A 20,683-nucleotide genomic window follows, 5' to 3' on the forward strand; every position below is an offset into this window, starting at 1 on the left:
CTCTACCTTCAATAATAGATGTCTTTTTTAGCAGGAGAACCTCCAGCAGGAGAGTTCTGACAGTTGCCTTATCTGTTGCAGCACATTAGCTGTAATCACAATGACCCCCTAGGATCTACTGCAAAAGGCTCAGCAGATTTGTGCCATAAAGCTACTTTTGTGCAGTGAAAAGGACCACAGATGACTGTTCAGCATTCTGAAGGCTGAATAAAGTTGTAGAATTGCCTGTTGCAGATAGATAGTCCTTATCTGTGTCCTTCTGACAGTTGCTACATGAAGGCAGGCTTGTTCAGAGAACGTTTATACAGGGAAATTAAGTTTGCATCATTCAGCAAGGAGATCCCAATCAAGCTCTGCAGTTAGGGGAAAGCATGGATGAATAGATGAGTTCAGGTTTTGGGATTGGGAAGGAATGTAATCAGTTTGCCAACATCTGTTATCTGAAGAATCTCAGAATGAGAGTTTGTAGGGAATAGAATCTATATTTGTTGACCTGGGCTTGCAAAGTGATCTTTCAGATGCTCAGGCGTTTGTCCGATTATCATCCTATGATTATTGTGTATTGTACATGGGTTCAGGTTGTGGGGTTAGGACGGGACTTTTGTGCAGAAGGAAGGAATGTAATCAGTTTGCCAACATCTGTTATCTGAGGAATCTCAGACTGAGCGGGTTTTGTATGAGCTGGGTATGCCAAGTGATCTTTTTTTGATCAATTACATGCTCAGGTGTTTGTCCGATCATCATCATATGATTATTGTGTATTTTATATAGTGCCAACATCTCATGCAGCACTTTACAGCCTCAGCAAAGCTCACAACATAATGTCTCTGACATAGTCACAGTCTATGGTACAGTTTTACCAGGGTTATTATTATTTAGTAGTTATATAGCTCCAACATCTTCCGCAGCGCTGGACAGAGTATATTGTCTTGTCACTTAACTGCTCCTCAGAGGAGCTCACAATCTAATCCCTACCATAGTTCTATGTCTATGTATGTGTCGTGTAGTGTATGTATCGTAGTCTAGGGGGGAGACTATTAATTTATCTGTATGTTTTTGGGATGTGGGAGGAAACTGGAGTGCCTGGAGGAAACCCAAGAAGACACGGTGAGAACATACAAACTCCGTGCAGATGTTGCCCCTGGCTGGGACTCAAACCTGGGACACAGTGCTGCGAGGAAAGAGTGCTCACTGTGCTATATAGTGTGTATATATGTTGACCTGGGTATCAAAGTGATCTTTTTTTGATCATTTAGATGCTCAGGGTTTTGTCCGATCATCATCATATGATTATTGTGTATTTTACACAGTGCCAACGTCTTATACAGCACTTTACAACCTCAGCAAAGCTCACTATCTAATGTACCTTATCATAGCCATAGTCTATGGTACAGTTTAACAGGGGTTAACGTATTAATATGTTTATGTGATGTGGAGGAAGCCATAGTGGCATGAGAAAACCCACACAAACATGGGAGAGGCATACAAACTCCATGCAGATAGAGACATGTCTCGGCCAGGGATCCAACCTGGGACTCCACGCTGCAAGAGGAATGTGTGCACATTTCAGTGCAATATCCCCCATCCCAACTTATAAGTAACTGAGAGGAAAGCTTCTACACACTTTAGTTTTCTTAAGCAAGACAATCAGCTGTGATCACCTAGGGATTAAAATCTGCTATAAGCACATGCGTCTCCTGACGTCTTTGCTATCACCTCCAAGATGCTGGACCGCTAGCCAGAGTCACTATTGCTCTGCAGTTGCTGCCCTCTCATTAGGGTGCCTCTCACCCATCCATCCCCCCTTTCCTCTCTATAGAACAGAACAGGCTGCTCTGCAAACAGTTTGTCTGGTCACCAATTGTTTCATGTTATCCAAAACGATCATGAGCTTGAGAGACAGAAAGTGTAGTGTAATAGATTGCTTTTTCCGATAGCTATATTATATGCAGTCCTATATATATAAGAAACCACCTATGTGTCTGACCACTAGCTGATAAGTCCTGCTCTCCTCCAATATGTTGCGCTTCATATGTGCAGTGATTGCCACAAAAATAACTTTTTGAAGTGGACCTGAACTCTTGCACAAGACAGAAATGCACCCTGTATGTATTTATAGAGTTTATCCTGTTCACCCTCATCTGTGTCTAATCACAAATTACCATTTGATCTCTCACCTGTTTCACCTGACTGCTATGGCAGATAAGCTCATTTGAAAGCACAGGATGTTAACCATAAGTCTGCTTCCATGAAAGCAGGAAGTAGAAACAGTGTAGATTTATTTCAGGATTTGTATCAACTGTAACAAAGAAATGTTTTTCTTTAAAGGTTATTATGCTGTTGCCTATATTTTAGAGCAGAGATGAAGTTCTGAGTTCAGGTCCACTTTAATGGTAGGACAGTTCCTTGTGAGTGGGTGACTTCAGTGTAAGCGTACTTACGTCTCAGACTAATGACAGTAAAGACTTACAGAAACCAGTCACCTAGCAGCCAGATATGGCATCGATCATTTTCTTAGAACATCAAACAATCTCTGAATGACAGTGAGAATCATACAGAAATAGATCATTGTTGGATGAAATATGTCTGCGCAGAGTGGAGGCTGTGATTTGTTACAACCCCAATTGGTCTTTGAATCCATGTGGATATCCATGTAAAGGTTGTGTACCTATTGCTAGTTGTCATCTAGGACCTCCTAGGTTCTCAGCTCGTTGTACATGTACCCCTGGGGGTAATTGGGTTGAGTTCGGTGGGTACTTGAACATGTCTTATTAAAGGGGAACTGAAGTAAGAGGTATACGGAGGCTGCCATATTTATTTCCTTTTAATCAATACCAGTTGCCTGGCAGCCCTGCTTATACTGCTTTCTCTGCAGTAGTATCTGAATAACACCAGAAACAAGCATGCAGCTAGTCTTGTCAGATCTGACTTTAAAGTCTGAAACACCTGATCTGCTGCATGCTTGTTCAGGGGTTATGGCTAATAGTATTAGAGGCAGAGGATCAGCAGGGCTGCCAGGCAACTGGTATTGCTTAAAAGGAAATAAACATGGCAGCCTCCATATCCCTCTCTCTTCAGTTCCCCTTTAAGTCTTATTACACCCAGTTTTGATATTTAAAGGGATACTGTAGGGGGGTCAGGGGAAAATGAGTTGAAGTTACCCGGGGCTTCTAATGGTCCCCCGCAGGTATCCTGTGCCCATGCAGCCACTCCCCAATGCTCCGGCTCCGCCTCCGGTTCACTTCTGGAATTTCAGACTTTAAAGTCTGAAAACCACTGCGCCTGCGTTGCCATGTCCTCGCTTCCCCTGATGTCACCAGGAGTGCACGGTGCAGGCACAGACCATACTGGGCCTGCGCAGTATGCTCCTGGTGCCATCAGCGGGAGCGAGGACACGGCAACGCAGGCACAGTGGTTTTCAGACTTTAAAGTCTGAAATTCCAGAAGTGAACCGGAGGCGGAGCCGGAGCATTGGGGAGTGGCTGCATGGGCACAGGATACCTGCGGGGGACCATTAGAAGCCCTGGGTAACTTCAACTCATTTTCCCCTGCCCCCCCCCCCCTACAGTATTCCTTTAAGGGGTTAATTCACAAAGCTTATTATTTTTATTTATGTAATACTTATATATGCTGCTGTGCAGAGTATGCTGTCTAGTCACTCATGTCCCTCAGAGGACCTTACAATCTAATCCCTACCATAGTCATGTCTATACCGTGCAGTGTATGTATCATAATCTAGGGCCAATTTTAGGGGGAAGCTGTTTAACTTATCTGTTTGTATTTGGGATGTGGGAGGAAAACGGAGTACCCAGGGGAAACCCATGCAGACACGGGAGAACATACAAACCCCATGCAGATTGAGCCATAGCTGGGACTTGAACTGGGAATCCAGCGCTGCAAGGTGAGAGTGCTAATCACTACGCCACCCTGCTGCAGCTTACTTATTTTTCACCTTTAGGGCCTGTCTCCACTAGAGCTGAATGCTGCCCGAAACTGCACCGAATCGGCAGCGTATCCCTGCAGGGTGAATCAGGCTGGGAAGCGGTACCTATACTTTCAATTGTTTGCTGTCTGAATCGCACTGTATTGTGATTCTGGACGATGCTGCAGATTTCTGCAGCAGCACCCGGAACACTAGCCGTGCATGGCGCAGCTAAGCGATGAGCTAATACAGGGCCAGCGTTCTCTGCACAACTCTGCTTACAGCATAGGAGGAGGTAACCTGATAACAGCCGGGTGCTCACCAAAACCCGCCGGGTGGAGCACCCGGCTAAAAGAGCCTGAAGAGAACACTGAGCCCTAACTGTAAGTCTGTGTTCCCACTTGTGATGGAGAACGGACTTTTTTGGTCTGTTCTTCTCTCATTCTAAACGGACAGTGAACGGCTTCTATTATATAAATGGGAGCAATTCACACCTGTCAGGATGTAGTCTGTGGGGGGAACGCATCTGCCCCGGGCTACAGCCGGACCATTGCTCCGGACCAGCCGCTCCAGATGATGTGGCACAAGTGGGAACAGAGCCTTAGGGTGGGGCATCGCTGGGTCGGTCCTTAGCTATCGGCAGGGGTATCGATGGGGGTTAGGCATTGAGGGGGGGGGAGGACTGGTATGACAGTAAGGTTAGGTTAGGCCATAGTAACATATCGGTAAAGATTATCGATACTTTACTATCGGAATTAAGTAGTGGAACATCAGTCATTTTTCCACTAGCGGCTTTCTCAAATTACCGCGACTGCTGGTCCCAGATGGTGCACTAACTGCTCCTCTCAGGCATCTGTGTGTACTGGCCCGAAAGAGAATTGTTTAAACAAGAGATGATAATGTGGTGAATGGAGAAAGGCAATTCTGTGTCATTCTGCTGCAATAACAGGCTAGGAAGCAATAATCCGGGTAGAAGAAGAAAGGACAATCTGTACAGCAATCTGAGCATTCTAATTTCAAAATATGATATGAACAACAATAGGGTCTTTTTTTTTCTTTAGGAAAAAAAAAGCACTTAAAAAGTCACTGTTGCGGGGGAAAAAAGTAAGCAGTTGAAATCTGACAGGTTTTGGACTAGTCCATCTCCTCATGGTGTGTGTGTGTGGGGGGGGGGGGGAGTCCTCTTTATTTATTTTATTGTTTTCAAAAGCTAAGTGTAACTGGAAAACTAGTGTGCATGCAAATAGGGAGGCTGGCTGGTGTCTTACTAGTTTAACAATTAGACTTGGCAGCTGCCATTCACGAAATGCTTTAGAAAACAAATAAAACCCCGAGAATCCTCCATGAGGAGATGGACAAGTCCAAAACCTGCCGGTTCTGTCAGATTTTAATTGCTTACTTTTTTCGCTGTATTGGTCAAGTTGAGCGCGTCATTGGTGGTTTCCTTTTGAAAGTGCTTCTCCGAGGGCTGCTGCGGTGTCCTTGTTAATCAGATCAAGTGTTCTGACTCCACTGGCGGCCACCGGCTCCCCTTAGCTTTTTGTTGCCTGAACATTCATGGTTATCTTGGGCAAATGTCTAGGATTTCTCCGAAGTCATTGAGGTCCTTATTTATTCATTGTGAGGGGGGCATAACTAAACATCATGAAGCTCTTCCCAGCAAAACTTTGATAGCCCCCCCCCCCTTTCAAGAGACATAAAAAGTGTGACCATCATAGTCTTTACACCGATAACAAGTCTAGCCACAAAAACACCTGATCCGAAGGATGGTCCTTTTATCTGAGGGCTTGAAGTAGTAGTTGGGGCCCACTTACAGCTCTGGGACTCCATGTGGTTGCAGGGGCTGCTCTTCTGTAGTTACGACCCCTCCATTGTGACCTCTATTATTGTTGCAGGGGATTTGAAAAGTTACAGGGGCGGAGCCTTGCACTCCTTCTCCACGCTCCATAGAACAGAACAGTCCTACTTAGCTGGAAGTCAATCAGCCTTTCTGTCATTACTAATCTGTCACACCACAGTTCAGCACCTGAAGCAGTGGACAGGGCCACGGGGAGTTCACTTACTTGTGGTTCATGCTGAGCTTCACTTGTCTCCGCTGCTTCCTCCTCCCGCTGTAAAGATTGCGCAAGACTACATTGTTCCCCTCCTCACCCCACCCACCAGGAGGCCCTCTATTATCTAATGCGCTGTTGTGTCTCCTCCCCACTCTATAGCAACAGAACACATTGCTAGGCTTTAGGCCTAAACTGTCACCCTGTGTGTGTTATGTTCATCACCCTAAGAGGCGTACGTTAAATAAGGGTTAAAAGGAGAAACGGGCGTGAGGTGAAGCCAACATTTCTAAATATCATATACAGTATAACAATGTTTTTTATGTTTTTTTTCATGAGTATCTAAAAGGGCACGGGGTGAAGCTGAGATAGGTGTAAACCATAAACACCGTTGTATATTGCGCACCAAATGAACATGAAAAAATATTTAGCGTTCTAATGACGATAGTAAAACACTTGTAAATATTACCGATATTTCACTTCAACTAAACTTAACCCTACTCTCATTCAGAACCCTCTGATGCCTAACCCTGAGACCCCCCTTCCTGACGCCTAACCCTACAACCCCCCCTCCTAATGCCTAACCCTATGACCCCCCTTCCTGACACCTAACCCTACAACTCCCCTTCCTAATGCCTAACCCTATGACCCTCCCCTTCCTGACGCCTAACCCTATGACCCCCCCTTCCTGACGCCTAACCCTACAACCCCCCCTCCTAATGCCTAACCCTATGACCCCCCCTTCCTGACGCCTAACCCTACAACCCCCCTTCCTGATGCCTAACCCTATGACCCCCCTTCCTGATGCCTAACCCTATGACCCCCCCCTTTCTGATGCCTAACCCTATGACCCCCCCTTCCTGACACCTAACCCTACAACCCCCCTTCCTGATGCCTAACCCTATGACCCCCCCTTCCTGACGCCTAACCCTACAACCCTCCTTCCTGATGCCTAACCCTATGACCCCCCCCTTCCTGACGCCTAACCCTACAACCCCCCTTCCTGATGCCTAACCCTATGACCCCCCCTTCCTGATGCCTAACCCTACAACCCCCCTTCCTGATGCCTAACCCTATGACCCTCCCCTTCCTGATGCCTAACCCTATGACCCCCCCCTTCCTGACGCCTAACCCTACAACCCCCCCTCCTAATGCCTAACCCTATGACCCCCCCCCATCCTGACACCTAACCCTACAACCCCCCTTCCTAATGCCTAAGACCCCCCTTTCTAATGCCTAACCCTATGACCCCCCTTTCTAATGCCTAACCCTAAGACCACCCTTCCTGACAACTAACCCTACAACCCCCCTTCCTAATGCCTAACCCCTTAAAACCCCCTTTCTGAAGCCTAGCCCTTCCTGACACCTCAGCCTAATCCCCCCCCCTACCTGTACCTAACCCAAAGACCCCTCTTTCTGATGCCTTCCTCTGCCACTTATAATGTAGATTCAAAAAACTGTACATTTCTAAAACCTTTCAAAACTATAATTTACAAAATGATAATTCTTAGACCGAATTTCAAAATGATCATTTTCAAACCGATAATTATCGAAACAAAAAATTCCACTTGGACAGGCCAATGTTTATCAGGCGCCCAAATGTCTGCTTTTCGTGCCCAATAGCCGAAATTTTGCACTAGCACCTGGTCCATTTCCCTAATTTCCCGCTTGCCCTACAGAGAGCGGTAGTGTCACGCACCTGCAATATGCAAGCAGCCAGTGGAGTCAGAGGATCGACTCAACAGCCAAGCAAGCAGCATTTGAAAAGGGAATCACAAACAGTTATTTCCATATTTCTCTTGTCAAGGTTTCTTTACTCCACTGGTAAATTAGTGATGATGGTGGTTGGATTTGTTCCCTCTTTCTCTGTTATTTTTATTTTTCATAGCATAAACAAGATCTCTCAGTCTCAATTGAGCTTGTGTATACAGGAACAGTGCCACACTGAAACAGGTATTAAAACAGCTCCATCTGGTACTTTATTGGTTTAGGAGGTTTATGGTTAGGGGAGAATCCGTTAGGGTTGAGCAAATTTTAATGTTAATTTAGGGTTAGCGATAGATTGGTTAACACTCTGTCAGGCTAGTTGCACACTTGTGACTTTATTCACTAAACTGTGATAACTCATATCATGGCCGCGCTAGTGTTTTTCGCGAGTGTTTTCATGTTTTGTGCGCGCAAAAATGCTAGCGTGGCCGAGTTATCACGGTTATTGAATCTAGTCCTTGGTGCGGTGCGATTTGCATGTGGCAGAAGAGCCAACTGCGTGCAGATTTATCATCGCGGTAGCTAGCACCGACAGAGCAATCAGTATGCGCCCGAAGGCGTCTGTCCCCTCAGTCACATTATTATTGTTATTTATTTATTGTATTTATAAAGCACCAACATAATTTGCAGCGCTGCACAATAGATTAATGGGTTAACATACAAGGTAGGACATACAGGAAACTCACAACAAAACAAGATCATGCACATTATTTGATAACAGTACAGTGTCATAGGTCAAAATAGAGACTGTTCTAGTCCACAAGAGGGGTGATTGTCAGTAAGATTGCATAATCAAGCTGGAAACACTACGGAGGAGGGCCCTGCCAGAGGCTTACAATCTAAAGGGTGGGGGTGGAGACAATAGGTGCATCTGTTGAGCGGGTGTCTAACCGAACGTATTATGGTGCTGGTGTAGGGGGGTACGCAAGCATGAAAAGATGAGTCTTGAGAGTTTGTTTGAAGGTATTAAAGGTGGGGGCAAGTCTGATGGCTGGTCGGAGCAAGTTCCAAAGAGTAGGGGCAGCCCTGGTGAAGTCACATGCACACTGCCAGACAGGAAGCGCGTCAGACGACTTCGCCGCTATGTACATGCGAGCCGCACCACTACTGCAACAATCTTTGAAGATTGTTCTGGTGCCATTTACTCCGATGCACCTCTTGTACCGCTCGGCAACGCACTGCAGAGTCTGCGTCGCCTCTGCGTCAGTCAAAGCACTTCCAGTACTGTGTCCAGTCTTATAACAGAGACCAATGGCCACAGCGGTGGGGGAGAGTACCGCGACACACCGCGCCATGCGTAAAAGGAGCCTCAAGGTTCTGCTTAGGTGAAACGTTAGGTTAGGTATAGGAAATAGGCATAGAGGTGGGGCTAAAGATAGACACAAAGGCCTCAATTTTCTAAGATTATCTCCTGTCCTAAGATTATCTCCTGTCTTTAATAACCTTTCTGAGCTGTTTCAGGTGTTATCACCATAGTGATAAGGCATGTAGTAAACTTAAAGAGAAACCCCGACCAAGAATTGAACTTTATCCCAATCAGTAGCTGATACCCCCTTTTACATGAGAAATATATTCCTTTTCACAAACAGACCATCAGGGGGCGCTGTATGGCTGATATTGTGGTGAAACCCCTCCCACAAGAAGCTCTGAGTACCGAGGTACTTCTGGCAGTTTCCTGTCTGTGAACCCTGTTACATTGTGGAAAATAGCTGTTTACAGCTGTTTCCAACTGCCAAAACAGCAAGCAGCAGCTACATCACTTGCCAGCAGTAAAAATGTCACCATGTAATAAACGTCAGAATATAAATCAGGGATTTAAAAGATTTTACAATGGGCAAACACTGACTAAATCATTTATACATAATTATTGTAAAAATGAAGCACTTTTTTTATTACATTTTTTCCACTGGAGTTCCTATTTAACTCTTCTGTCTTTAAGTTAAGGAGAGATCTCTAAAGTTAACGTTTCAATCCTTAAAATAACTCTAGAATTCTAAAGTTAAGGACAGGCTGTTAATTAACTTCATGTGAAAAGAAATCCCCATACACACACTCAACAGTGGTCTTTGCTGCAGTACAATTATCAAACAACTTTTGTTGTGAAACAAGTTGAACAACCACAAAAAAGTTGCTTGCTATTATTTACACAACTGATAAGACGTCAATCCAACGGTTGGATTGAGTCTTATAAGTCTTATCAGTTGTGTGTAAACAATAGCAAGCAACTGTTTTTTGGTTGTTCAACTTGTTTCACAACAAAAGTTGTTTGATAATTGTGCTGCAGCAAAGACCACTGTTGAGTGTGTGTATGGGGCTTAACAACAGAGAAGGTAATTTAAGCCTCATACACACACTCAACAAAAGTCTATTAAATGCACAATTATCAAACAACTTTTGTTGTTGAAACAAGTTGAAACAACCCAAAAAAAGTTGTTTGCTATTGTTCAAACAACGGATAAGAGGCAGCTCAAGTCAATCCAACAGTTGGATTGACTTGAGCTGCGTCTTATCAGTTGTTTGAACAACGGCAAACAACTTTTTTTGGTTGTTTGAACAACAAAAGTTGTTTGATAATTATGCATTTAAAAGACCTTTGTTGAGTGTGCGTATGAGCCTTTAAGGACAGAAATGATAAGAACTCTCTCACTGTGAAAACTTTTCGGTACACCTTAATAAAGCAAGCTTCTTTAGTGAATTAACACTGAAAATACCATTGATGTGTGGTGGTAAGTTTTTCGCTTGCCTAATTATCTCCAGCAGGATCTTAGTGAATTGAGGCCACTGTCATGGAGGTATAGGTTTGGAAGCAGTAAAAGTTAGGATTTGTTACTGGAGAGAAAGCAGGTTAGGATTACCCATATGGCAGGGATGAGGTTATAGTGAAGCTTGATGAAGGGAATCAGGGATAGGCAAAGGGGTGCTCAGGCCATTAGATTTAGGCAACTGACCAATAACACAATACAGGTAGTCCCCGACTTACGAACGATCGACTTATGAACGACCCGCCGATACGAACCGCATTGATTCTGTGTTTCCATGGGAACAAGTCAAAACATAATTTTTTTAATTTATCCGTGATAAATTGAGAAAATCGATTTTAAAAAATTCTAAGAAAAAATGGCTTTTAAACTTGTATAAGCAGATATGGAGACAGATGTGACACAGAGAGGGAACACTGGAGGCACAGGGGGACACAGAGGAGGTACAGGGGACAGAGATGGCACAATATTCCGACTTAAGAACAGATTCAGGTTAAGTGCTACAACTCGGAGGGGGAATAGTATTTAACACCACTGGGGAAATTAGCGGCAGGTCCTGTTCATGCCTCTTCAGTGTATAAGCACCATACAGCCAATCACCATGGGGCTTCCGTCCCTGTATACCAAGGTGATTGACTGTACGGCACTTGTACACCAAAGAGGACCTGTCTAGCCATAAGAACCAGGTATTGAAAATCACTCTGCTGCTGCTCTGCATTACATACAGGACCAGAACCCCTAGCCCCCGGGCCCCCTGCAATGGCGAGGGTTGCAGGGCTATTCTAACACCATCTGCCCGAAACCTGTGCACACCATTGAGTATACACGATAGTTGGCCAAACAGATCAGTTAGGTTGGATCAGTCCAGATGGCAGACAACTGTCCTTTGTTGCTGTTTTTTGAGATTGTTGCACACCGCTCAGACCACCGGTTGTCTGCCAAACTCTCGATCCTTGTTCGTTTCAAACAACGATAGTCCAGCCTGTGCACGTTGCTTGAAGCCTGTGCAACGTTTTAGATTAGATCTGTATGCAGCCTCCCGCGGCCGTGCCATGTTAACCCTTGCAGGCTTGGCAGCTGCACGTGCTTGGCATTCAGCAGCAAACATTTTCCATGTCTTCATTATGTGAGCTCCAGAAACCTATACCATGTACTTAGCTGTCAGCCAGCTGACCCGATACCAGGGCTGGTCCAGGAATGACAAGCATGGGAATGCAGTTACAGCACAGAGGGATATTCAGTACTGCTTGTCACCTCTGCGCGGGGTTGCCCAAGGAGAAGGTTCAATAGCGTTATGTGTTAGCTGGGATTAGAACAGATAGAACGGGATAGGCTGCTTTGAAAGTGTAATTTCTGTGCTGTTTGACCTGTAGATCCCCTGCATCTGTTTTCCAGGGGGTTTGCACATGTTTTTATACTTACGCAGGGCTCCTGTGACAACAGAGAGCAGTGTTATGCTAGCATGTGGCTGAGAATGCTTTATGTAGGCTATTTGGTTTCACTCACACTTTCAAAGTTTGGTAAAAACTTTCTCTATAACAAGAAGTTGGCTCAGCAGAGCTGTGCATCTGAACAGCCCCAGAGCAAGGCCAAAAACACAACTAACTGATCTATGGTATCTATGAAAGTGTATTAATGTATCTCACATGTGAGATGATGAGATGAACATGTGTATGTACAGTGCAAAATATATTAATAACCAGGGTGTTTTACTTGTTTTATTTTGCTGCCTGAAAGAGTTAATTCCTAGGCATGGAAGTGACAGCTTCTGTCTTGTAGGTGCCTTGTCGGCAATATAAAACACCAGTGTTAAGAAAATTACAGTCATAAAGGTTTTCCTGGTAGAATACAACTTCAGAGCTCAGGGGAGATCTATAAAAAAAGTCAATAGTTTGTGTATTTTAAAGGGAATATCTGCCCAAAAAATGACACCTACTTTCCAGTGGCTTCCTCCAGCCCCTAGCAGCTGCTATGTCCCTTGTTGCAGTTCCGCTCTCAGCCGCTGGGTCCCGGTCCCTGATGGTGCAGAGGCCGACCTCGCCAGGTTGTCCTCTACTCAGCCTGCGCAGTATACTCCACATCACATGCAAGTGATTGACAGCAGCGCTCGCGCAGGCGCAGTACAGGATGACCTGGTCTCTGTACCGTGAGTGACCGGGAGCCAGCGGCTGAGAGCAGAGCTGCAACAAGGGACATATCGGCTGCTAGGGGCTGGAGGAAGCCCCGGGTAAGTAGGTGTCATTTTTGGGGGGCAGCTCAGACATCACCTTTAAGGCTGGGACACTTAATAGGCTGCCTCTGATTTGAGACAGTAAAACATTTAACGTACTTTGTAAATGTTTTAGGAGTAGGAGGATAAATATAATTGTTTATCTCATCAGTTTATTTTCACCTCCGGTTCACTTTAAAGACAAATTCCAGCATTTTATTTTTATTTTAGTTATGACATTTGGGGGATTTAATGGCTGTCTGTGACCAATACCTCCTTGCTTTCGACTCCTTCTTTAACCTCCTTAGCGGTATGCCTGTCACTGTGTCGGGCATACCGCTTCCTGGCCCCAGGAGTCCCCCTTGTAAAATGAATGTGATCCAATGGCTGAAACCCCTTTAGCTAGCACTAGGCTAGCTAGTAAAAGTCCCAGGTACCCCCCAATCCCCGCTGATTGCCGCTGATCCCCCCCATTAATACATTATCCCCCCGGATCCAGCGATCGCGCAGCCTCCCGGCACAGCTTCGGTCTCTCTATAGGGAGGATCGGGTTTGCGCATGACGTCATGTGTGATCCTCCCCATAGAGAAGACCGGAGCTGTCCGGGGAGGCTGCGCCGATCGCTGGATCCAGGCTGGGTAATGTATAAACGGGGGAGCGGCGGAGATCGGGAGGTGCCAGGTATTTATACTAGTTAGCCTAGTGCTAGCTAAAGGGTTTCAGCCACTGGGGGGCACAAATTGGCAAAACCTCCTGAGCATGGTAACGCTCAGGAGGTTAAATAGGTTAAATATGGAAACCGGTAACCCCAGGAACAGGAAGTCAAAGTCAGAGATTCTAACACTTGTTGTTGTCTCTGCCACTCTTGTGAAGCTATCCACACTTCTTGTCTTTATAAGAATTGAACTGATGGTGATGGTCATCCGTGATAAGCAAACATGCAGATATTCTTTTCACATTAAATTTCATGAAAATTTTAAATTTGACTAGCTAGTGAAAATGCCATCTAAAATAATTTTGTAATATGTTTTTGATTTTTTTTTTTTCATGTGAATTTTCACATGCTTTTTGGAAATTTTCATTGGAAAAATTACCAATTTTTTTGTGTTTTTCACATCGGAAAGAAAAATGTATTTCCTTTGACTACACAAATACAGATATTTTCTCAAAATCGAAAATAGCATTTTCCATGGGAAAATGACATTGGTGAAAATTCGCAAGCGACACTAATGGTCCTGTCTAGGAGAACTCCTAGAGAAACATGTGATCAGTTTGGTCAGGCGATAGATATGTAAGACTGCGATTTGCACCATGTGCTAAAGCAGGATGTGATCGCAGCAAATCAGAGCTTTACAAATCTATCAGCTGACCAATCACATGCTTGTCCAGGAGTTCTCCTAGACCATTACTAGGAAGTAAATTCTCTAGGCTTTAAATCAAGGCGGCTGTACGGGGCTGTTTCAAACAAAAATCTTTACTAACGCACTTGTTACTGCTTATAGTGTGGCACACCTACAGAGTGGATGTTCAGGGGTAGGGAGTGTAAACATCTGCCATAGGCAGCAAGCTCTGGTATTGGAAGAGTACTTAGGAAGTGGTGGATGTACTGAGTTCAGATTCACTAGTTCCTGGGACCCACTAGAGCACTTTCAGCAACGGTTTATGGTTTCTAGGAATCAGCTGCGATACTAAAAGTGCTTCGATGCTAAAAGTGAATGGCCATGATCCCAAAGAAGCAATTTCATAATGGAAAGCAGGGTCCCAAATAGTTTTCCCAATTATTTTGATATCGGTCCGGAAATCGCTCTGCTTTTAAGTGCCAAAAGTCGGTCTTAGGCCTGGAACCCACTGAAAACAGCAAACGCAAAACGCTACCGCTAGAGTTTTGTCTGAGCGCTTTGCAAGCGGATTCATGCGCGTTTGCGGTCGCGTTTTGCAACATTGTATTTTTTTGCTCAGCGGTTGTGTAGCGTTTTGCGTTTTGCGTTTTTATCCTGATTGGTCCTGTGAATTATTTTTAATTTTGTTACAGTGTGCTGAACCGCAAAACGCTAGCAAAACCTATCAGTTTAGGTTTTGCTGAGCGTTTCTGCTAGCGTTTCAATACTTTACATTGAAGCGCTAACGCTCCCAAAATGCTGCATGTCCTGTGGAAGTTGCCCCATCCATTAACATCAGCTGAGCGTTTTGGCAAAACGCTAGCGTATCGCAGCGCTGCCAAAATGCTCAAAAAACCGCTCTTGTGGGTTCCAGCCCTAAAGGGAACCTAAACTGAGAAGGATATGGATTTTTACTTTTAAAATAATACCAGTTGCCTGACTCCCCTGCTGATCCTGTGTCTCTAATACTTTTAGCCACAGCCCCTCAACAAGCATGCAGATCAGGTGCTTTGACTGAAGTCAGACTGGATTAGCTGAATGCTTGTTTCAGGTGTGTGATTCAGTCACTACTGCAGCCAAAGAGATCAGCAGGACTGATAAGCTCTGTTAAGGTTCTCTTTAAAGAGAAACTCCAACCTAGAATTGAACTTTATCCCAATCAGTAGCTGATACCCCCTTTTACATGAGAAATAGAATGCTTTTCACAAACAGACCATCAGGGGGCTCTGTTTGACTGATTTTGTGCTGAAACCCCTCCCACAAGAAGCTCTGAGTACCGCGGTACTCTGGGCAAACTGCTACAATGTAACAATGTTCACAGACAGGAATTAGTTGTTTACAGCTGTATCTAACAGCCAAAACAGCTAGGAGCAGCTACATAACCTGCCCACAGTAAAAATGTCGCCATGTAATACATGTCAGAATGTGAATCTGGGAGAGGAAAGATTTTACAATGCGCAAACACTGACTAAATCATTTATACACAATTATGGTAAAAAATTAAGCACTTTTTTTACTACATTATTTTCACTGGAGTTCCTCTTTAAGGTATACATTAAAGGGATGCAGAGTTTTGTAGTGTATGCTTCACTTTTGAAAGTGTTTGCACTTGTACCCTCCTCTCTCTCTACCTCTTCGATTCTATTCTGACCCTCTGCAAAATGGCAGTCGTGAGCTGTACCCAGTTTGAACTGCTGCTGGGTAGGGTTTGACTTTAGATCCACACAAACTTGAGTTCTGTGGCACTGGAGAGAAGCTCCACCTATTTACTTTCCTGGGCACATCTGCAGTGATTGCACCTCTGTTGGGGCCAGTTCTAACGGACATTTCCCTGGTCCTTTTTGCAGACATATCTTTTTTTTACAGAAGGAAGCAGTACTTTTACCGATGGTGCGCATGGTCGTTATCTTTTACCGTCGTTTGTGCGATCGCCGCGTTTGTGCACTCCCGACTGCTGAAACCGCCATCCTTCTCAGCAACGTATGGGACCCCGATCACCTTTGTTTTTTAACAAATTAACGCAAATTAACAATACCCCCCGCAATAGCATGGGACCTCCTTGGTTCCCAAACCCCATGTGATCGTGAGTCAGCGAATGGCAGCAGAGAGTGTTCTGCTGTGAAGCGGCCTCTGGAAGCAGGGGAAAAATTACACATGCTGCTGCAGACAGTTTTCGTGAGAGAATGGGGAGGTTTCTTTGCTAATTGGCTGGTTGGGAAAAGCGGGGTGGAGGTGCCCCCTTCTGAGTGCGATGGCAGGGGTGATTTCTACGCCCATGGATGCACCCGTCGGAAAGTCATTTTTGAACCTCTGGTGGGCGCCGCTGAAAGACGGCATGAACTGCCCGCCACGGGAGGATGCCCCTGCGAACCTGGGCTTACGGTCTTCTTCAATTGGAAGACCTTCATCAGTGAGCTCTCATATAAAGCAATAGGGGCATTCTTCTGACCCGTGTCATTTAGAGGCTGTGCAGGCATAACTCGGGGTCAGACAGCAGAGGCAGGCCATACTGTATGTACAGAAGCTTAAAGGGAATGTCCGAGGTAATGTCCGGGACCCATCCAGTGCAAGATGCCGACCTGGCGAGTACTACTGCGCCTGCGCAGAACACTCCAGATGATGTCAGTGTGACCGCAAGCGGCTCTCGCGCAGGCACAGTAGATGCCGACCTGGCGAGGAGGGGGACTCCTGGGCCACAAGCTGGGAGCCGAGCTGCGGCGAGGACACAGGACGGTTGTCAGGGGCTGGAGAAAGCTTCGGGTAAGTAGAGTCTTTTTTTTTTAACTACCTAGGACATTCCCTTTAATAGAGTGACCAGATTTTTGTTGGTTGTACCTGGGACGGAGGTGGGGGCGGCGGTGGGGGGGAGGGGGCGGCGCGCAGCGCCCTGAGAAAAGGGCGTGGCCATGACATTGTATGGACGGAGCTAACATAATGATGTAACAGCGAGGCATAAGAAAGCAGTGTTTACGCCATGATGTGGTCAAACGCGGATTCGCATCATGGGTGTTCAGAAACTGTGTGATGCTATTTAATAGTATACCATAACCCCAAAGCAGCAAACATAGCCAACTATGACCATTAAATAATAAATGCAGCAACAGTTACCCCAGACACCAGAAAATAAATGCAATGTGGGCAACATGTCAGCACAAAATAAACGCAATGGGCAACATGTCAGCACAAAATAAACACAATGTGGGCAACATGTCAGCAGAAAATAAACGCAATGTGGGCACATTTCAGCACAAAATAAACGCAATCTGGGCACATTTTGGCACAAAATAAACGCAATCTGGGCACATTTTGGCACAAAATAAACGCAATCTGGGCACATTTCGGCACAAAATAAACGCAATCTGGGCACATTTCGGCACAAAATAAACGCAATCTGGGCACATTTCAGCACAAAATAAACGCAATCTGGGCACATTTCACCTGGGAAAAAAAAGAATTTACTCACCTGGCAGAAGTCTCCTCTGGCGTGCAGCTCCCCCGGACGATTCTCCTGCAACACAGCTCCCGCGCTGACAGGCAGAGCAGGGCTACGGCAAGATGGCGCCCGAAGCCCTGTACTGGAGACACAAATAGTCTCCAGTACAGGACTTCGGCAGCCATCTTACCGTAGCCCTGCTCACCTGCCGGTGTCGGAACACCGGAAGACACTAAGGAGGCTGGAGCGGGGCTGCAGGCAATGAACTGGCACGGCATCTATAGACGCCGCTGCCAGTTCATGCAGATACGGTGGCCAGCGTCCCGAGGCCGGGACATCCCGCTGCTAAAAGCGGGACGTTTCCCGGGACCTCATGCAGCCTGGGACAGCGCCCCCCGAAGACGGGACGTGTCCCGGGCAATCCGGGACGTATGGTCACTGTACCTTTAGGAACAAAAACAGTGGGATCTAATTGCAACAATTTCAGAACTTAATAGGCTATTACCTTTCAACTTTGACCACATTGAAAACTATCCTGTCTGATTTATGGGACTGATGTTACACTTTAAAGAAGGCCTCCAGTTTAATGGGGAAAGTCATTTCCCATCGAGCTGTGGCCTCTAAACAATCTTACTAGTCAAACACATTGAGGACAATGACTCCTGCAAATCCTTGACCTGCATGTATTCACATGGCCGTGTGTTTCCTGGACAGCAGATTATGTCACTGGGTCATCGTCAGTGCGCTGTGTTGTACGTGACTGAGCAAGAGGAGCATAGAGGACCTGTCACTCCAATCCCTGCCTACATCAGAGGCCTCTACTGCAAACATTCCACAGCATCTACTGCAAATGGCAACAAGACAATAAGGAAATGAAAGAACATTACTAAGCAGATACATACCCAGAGTGGGATAAATGTCTTGTGTGGTCAGGAGTAGAACAAGTAGGAGAGGACTCGTTGCAGCTCAAGTGGCAACTAGAAAAGTGGTTCACCAGGAAGTATCTGACTAAGGCTTAGGCCCCGTTCACATCTAAATTTGCAAACCTCTAGCACTTAGCGCTAGCGTTTTGCTCGATTGATTTTACCACGATTAGCACGGTACAAATCACTGGACCCTTCCGTGATTTCATAGCAATCGCAGTCAGCGCTTTATAAGCACTGTACCAGAATCGCTCCAAAAATGCTGCAGGTAACGCGTTTGTGATTGGTGCTAGTCGCAAAACGCCCGTGATTGGCGCCAACCTCTTAACAGAAAAATATGACTATGGGAGCTAGTCGGGACATTTGAATATATTCATTACAAACAGCAAAGAAGTACAATGGACAAAACTCAGCGTATTGTGAATGATTCCAAGTTTACTTTAAAGTGTAATTGTTGGGCATAAAATCAAAAATCAATTCTTTATTTTTATCTGGTAAACAAGTAATAAGGATGTTAACCAGGTAATCCAAAAGTTGAAATCATTATTACTTTTCTTGTTGATAAATGATCATTCCCCAGTTTACCTGACTCTTATTTGGTACACAAAAAATTTGGTATGCAAAAAGGAAGTTGCAGGGCATGCTGGGTTTTCCTTTTTTGCTTCTCTAATTTCCACTCAGACTTAACTAATGCAACCTGATTGGCTGAAGCCTCTTTCCCTCCTGTTTTCCCCTCCCACACCCCTGTTCCTCTCTGGCCAATATTTCTCATGCTGAGACAATGCACTTTCTATAGTGAAGGGCGGGCAAATCGGGCAGAGGAGAGTAAGGAAGGAAATGACACCAGGATTGGCTTCAAAATAGCCACAGTTAAAATGGGAAATGCTAAGAAGGATTTTCTCTTTTTTTACTGTAGAAAAATCACTAAAATGCCAGTGGACATGGGCAGTGCAGTACATATGTTATGTAAGTAGAGCAAGTATTTATTTACTTATACATGTGGGGTTTTTTTCTGAGATAGTATGGCTGACAGCTCCTCTTTAAAGAGAAACTCCAACCAAGAATTGAACTTTATCCCAATCAGTAGCTGATACCCCCTTTTACATGAGAAATAGAATGATTTTCACAAACAGACCATCAGGGGGCGCTGTGTGACTGATTTTGTGCTGAAACCACTCCCACTAGAGGCTCTGAATACCAGGTACTCCTGGCAAACTGCCACAATGTAACAATGTTCACAGACAGGAAATGGCTGCTTACAGCTGTCTAACAGCCAGAACAGCTAGAAACAGCTACATAACCTGCCCACAGTAACAATGTCACCATGTAATAAATGTCAGAATGTGAATCAGGGATTTAAAAGATTTTACAATGCGCAAACACTGACTAAATCATTTATACATAATTATTGTAAAAATGAAGCACTTTTTTTTATTACATTATTTTCACTGGAGTTCCTCTTTAATACACATAAAAAAATCAGAGGCAGCACTTAGGCTTGAAAAGGGGAATGCCAGCTTGAGTATTTCCCGTATTGCAAGGAAAGATTTACAGGTGGAGGTCGTATAACTCATTATTTTTTTTTCTCTTTCAAAGGAAGTTTTGTCAGCAGATCTGCTGCGTCTCCATAAATTCTAAGTCTGGACAACAATCTTGGTGTTAATTGTTGCGGTCTGTTTATAGCAATGCGCTGGCCCGCATCTCCCCAGTGTGATGCAGAACTTCCATGCATGCCCTTAACTAACCGATACACCCTGCCTTCACCCTCCGCTTCTTTCAGGGTCTGTGGACTCCAGCCAGGCAGGGAAATGTTCCAATCAGGAGATCTAGTACATGCTGGTATAGATAAGGAATTCCGGCATAAAGCAAAACAAAGAAAAATGCACCAAGTAAACAGCATACAAGTGTGGGTGGGTGAGAGATAACTTAAAGAGGAACTGTAGTGAAAATAAAACAAATAAAATTGCTTATTTTTTAGTTATTTATAGATTATTTAGTCAGTGTTTTCCCATTGTAAAATCTTTCCTTCCCTTGATTAAAGGTGGTAACATCTTTAGTCCAGCCAGGTGATCTGTGTGGAATGTTCGTTACTGAGAGTTCTATGCACAGAGAGGGAGATGTTGCTTGCTTGGCAGTTGGAAAAATACGGTATTTCCCACAATGCAATGAGGTTCACAGACCGCAAACTGTCAGGACCATGGTCATGACATCACACTGTGGGAGGAGTTCACCACAATATC

The 20,683-nt window shown here is 44.9% G+C and overlaps 1 protein-coding gene across 1 annotated transcript in view; it reads left to right on the plus strand.

The window, feature by feature from the left end:
• Window positions 1-20,683, plus strand: part of NPR3 (natriuretic peptide receptor 3) — a 118,113-nt gene that overhangs the window by 1,081 nt on the left and 96,349 nt on the right. The window lies entirely within an intron of this gene.

Source organism: Hyperolius riggenbachi, chromosome 1, assembly GCF_040937935.1.
Source record: "Hyperolius riggenbachi isolate aHypRig1 chromosome 1, aHypRig1.pri, whole genome shotgun sequence".
NCBI classification, from domain to species: Eukaryota; Metazoa; Chordata; class Amphibia; order Anura; family Hyperoliidae; genus Hyperolius; species Hyperolius riggenbachi.